General features: G+C 44.1%; 1 pseudogene; it reads right to left on the bottom strand.

Moving 5' to 3' along the window:
• LOC106807958 overlaps window positions 1-4,285 on the bottom strand; it is an 11,836-nt pseudogene that overhangs the window by 2,851 nt on the left and 4,700 nt on the right.

The raw sequence follows: 4,285 nt of genomic DNA, 5'->3' as shown, positions 1-4,285 counted from the left end.
GGGCATCACACAGTGTACGAGCGCGTGTGTATGATGCGTACACGGGCCGCACACAGTGTACGCGCGCGTGTGTATGATGCGTACACGGGCCGCACACAGTGTACGCGCGCGTGTGTATGATGCGTACACGGGCCGCACACAGTGTACGCGCGCGTGTGTATGATGCGTACACGGGCCGCACACAGTGTAGTGTACGCGCGTGTGTATGATGCGTACACGGGCCGCACACAGTGTAGTGTACGCGCGTGTGTATGATGCGTGCATGAATTCTCGAGGCCAGAAATATCAAACACGCTAGATATCCGTCTCACAGCCTCGCGAGGATCCGTGATTCGGCCTTTCGATTTGGCGCACGGATCAATAGCTGCCAGCGCGTGATACTTTCGTAGGACGTTCCCGCGGTCGCGTGCGCCTTGCCGCGGAACTGCGCGCAAGATTCGCGCTTAGCGGGCAGGATCAACACCTCTCAGGCGACGCTTCTCTGGTATCCGGTCTCTCATCTGGATATCCATCTCACAGCCTCGCGAGGCCAAAAATCGTGCAGAATTTAGTTACCCGCACACGGTGAGCTATCTGCTGCCACCATCTCGGCCACCATACTGCTGAGCTGATTAGTGAAACGCGCTACCGCGCTACGCGCTCGTGAGCGATCGCGCCCTGTTCTCCCATCAAAGGCACCGCTGCCGCGCTCATAGAAAAACGCCTGGCAGTCGCCGCGTCGCGTTATTCTTGTAATCTGCTATATCTTGCAATTCTTTTGAAACAAACATGAGCGAGAGTAGGAGTGTCGTACGGCTAGTACTAGTCTGAAGTAATGAAGTATGTACAAATAAAACAGAGCAGACTATCTACTAGGAATATAGAATAGGTGCTGGAGATACGCGAATATAACGTGAATGGTGTCGATCGACGGAGATGAATTTATAAAGCTATGCAATGACGAGGAAGTGAAATAAAATTGATGTGATAAAAATAGCTAAAAAAATAAAGCCGCTACACCACACAAAGTACCGCGGTACGTACCGGTACAGGTCACGTACCGCGGTATACCGGTAATACCGCGCACCTCTAATCCTTCATGTTTATATCGGTATGGTATTGGTAACACGTAACCTTATATTAAAGTATCGTATGTGTGTGCGCGCGTATATACAACAATATATATTAATATTGTCCCCGCCAGATTATTATTTCACCGTCATACCAGGTGATGGGTTAAGCAAGAGTAGAAATCATTTTTGGGAAGAAATGGTGGCCCTGAAATGGGCCAGTTGGTTTCACTGGTACAGGCGCAGTGTTTAAGGCGCGTTCGCCACGGATACGGCGAGCGAGCTGGATGTCCTTGGGCATGATCGTGACTCTCTTGGCGTGGATGGCGTGGTCCGTGAGATCGCACAAGACTTCAAGACTGACCTGCGCTTCCAGAGCTCCGCCGTGATGGCTCTTCAGGAGGCTAGCGAGGCTTACCTCGTTGGTCTTTTCGAAGATACCAACCTGTGGGCGTTGAAAGGGTAGCTTGCGGATGAGCAGCTCGGTGCTCTTCTGGTAACGACGAATCTCTCTCAGGGCGACCGTGCCGGGTCTGTAACGATGAGGTTTCTTTACTCCTCCGGTAGCCGGGGCACTCTTACGAGCTGCCTTCGTCGCCAACTGCTTCCTAGGGGCCTTGCCTCCCGTTGACTTACGAGCTGTCTGCTTGGTACGAGCCATTATTGTATAGTAACGAACGAAATCGAACTAGAAATACTGTCTCTTACCATGGCTGTATTTATATGGTAACCTGATGGACACAGCAAATCCTCTGATTGGTTAACAGTTCGGCTGCTGAAACAGGATTGGTCACTTACATGGACATCGCTGCAATGCACACCCGCAGTTTTCGGTATCCGAACAAATTAACCAGAACGCGCAACCGGTCTGAGTAAACTACTAGGCGGGAAACGTAACGAACAATTTTCGCGCCAAAATGAGGTTCGTGCCTTCGGTTCAATATAACAAAAGAGGCCTTTTGTGCAATATACTCCTAATTACGTGCCTGTTATCATAGTAGTAACTGTAGAAACCTCTATCAAGTTTGGTACCGTTGTAATATTCCGCGTATTCAAATTCAACAGTTGCTTTCTAGAGTTAATCTAATCAGTGACGTACAAATATATATCCTATCATAATAAAACACATAGCCATATACGTAGCCTGCATTGATCTATGGATATAGTTTTTGATAATATAGTCGTCCCAATGAATTTACCCCCAATATTCTCGATTTTATCCTTTTACATTGGTAACTGGTGCACGCATATTAGTTGCTCCATTTTAGACATGTATGTGAGCTTATCTCTCCTGCACGTCTTATTAGCATATTATAAGATCTATACGCTACTTTCGTCAGCTGCATATAGTGCCAATATCACGTATGCTAGTAAAGTTGTGATTTTAATTTCGTAAATTTGTTTAACAAAAATCTTCATTAATTCTAACTACAAAAAGATTCACTTAAGCAACCTTGTCAAATATTCTATACACTATGTAATTAAATCGAATTTTGTGTAATTTTGTTTCTAATATTTATTTTGTTTGTACTTATATATACAAATATTTATTTCACAAGTCGAAACTGTTAATCTACTTGTAAAACAATAAATTATATTGTTATACAAATTTGCTAAAACACTTCGGCGCGATGAGGTTAAAAATGAGCCACGGGAAAACTAGTTGTCATGATCAGCTATATAGCAGTGAGATAAAATGTACTGAATAGAATATGTGACCCGTGATAGCCAAATGAGTCGGAAGTCGCACAGTAGCAATTTACAGTACAGTCGATTTTGTTTAAAATATTTTTAGTTTTTTATTTATTTAAAAAAAAATTTCCCCTTCAAAAAACCATCTACAATGTTTACTTTTGATATGTATAAGCAAAAATATCTGAATTCAATTAAAACCTGCTTAAATCGAATGATTTATAAGAAGTGTCGGCTAATAATATCAGTGAATGATATTAGTTTTCAGCCCTTATTTTAGACAATTCTCAGAAAATTTTCATCGCACGATATATCGATTTATAATGGTCATAAAATATTCATTTTTTAACCAATTTTCAATATCTATATAACAATAGAAGGCTATGAATCTCAGGTATCTGAATATGTATTCAAGCTAAAATGCCAAAATTTCCCCAAGTGACTCATTTCGCTATCACCGGTCCCATAGATTTGGATGGAAAGGACGGGAAAACGGTTACTCGCGCCAACCATAAGTTTGTGCACACACCCTTTCCGGCTGACTGATCTCCTAAGAGGACTATTGCGGTACTGCTATCGCGGCTGGGAGCGGGGTATAAAAGGCCGCTCGACTGCACGGGAGCGCATCATTCGTCAGTAAGACGCTAGAGAACGTTAACGCTTACTATCAGTATCATGTCTGGAAGAGGAAAGGGAGGAAAGGGACTCCATGCGCCACAGTCGAGGTTGGTAACGCCGCAGTTAAGAGGCTAAAATCTAAATTTCTATAAATAAAGGATAGTATATATATAAATATATAATTATATAGTATATCAGAGTCCATAATAGAAAATTTTATTATCTATGTATAGACTTTTGATATATAACATAGCTATAATTATATCCCCCTCTTATTCCGATTATCAAAGAGCCTATAGGTCTAATAGGCTCCTTTTGTTGTTATGTCACCGTTACATACGCAGCGATCGCTACAATCGACGTTTTTAACTACCTTGTTGTTTCATAACAGACAAGGGTTACAGGGACATATATCACTTATAGGGCACGTGTGGTTCGCGCCCTACTTCCATTATTACATTACACTCTGTTGTCCCAAATAGTCATTACATTTGGTTTCTTAGTTATTGGCCCGTAATGGGTAAAGCTAAAGCCCTAGAAATATTTCTGGAAGAAATGGTGCCCTGAAAGGGCCGGTTTTGTTTTGTCTATCGTGGTGAGCCTGCAGCTTTAGCGCCAAAGCCGTACAGTGTACGTCCATGATCGGTTTTGAGAGCGTAGGACGACGTCCATGGCGTGACGGTCTTCCTCTTGTGGGGCCCATGCTCCGTGTAGGTGAGGCATCAACGGATGACTTCTCGAGGAACACTTTCAGGACGACTCGCACGGTCCGCGGGTCTCTGCGTAAGCATGAGGCCAGAGATACGCTTCCCAGCACCACCGTTCTCTTTTCGGCGAGCAAGAACGAGGATGGCAGGCTTGGTGATTCGCCCTGGATGTTGTCAGCGCAAGCACCTTGCGAATGACGCTTGGCGCCACCCTTATCC

This window comes from Priapulus caudatus, unplaced genomic scaffold (assembly GCF_000485595.1).
Source record: "Priapulus caudatus unplaced genomic scaffold, Priapulus_caudatus-5.0.1 Scaffold245, whole genome shotgun sequence".
NCBI lineage: Eukaryota > Metazoa > Priapulida > Priapulimorpha > Priapulimorphida > Priapulidae > Priapulus > Priapulus caudatus.
This window is presented reverse-complemented; position numbering and strand designations above follow the sequence as displayed.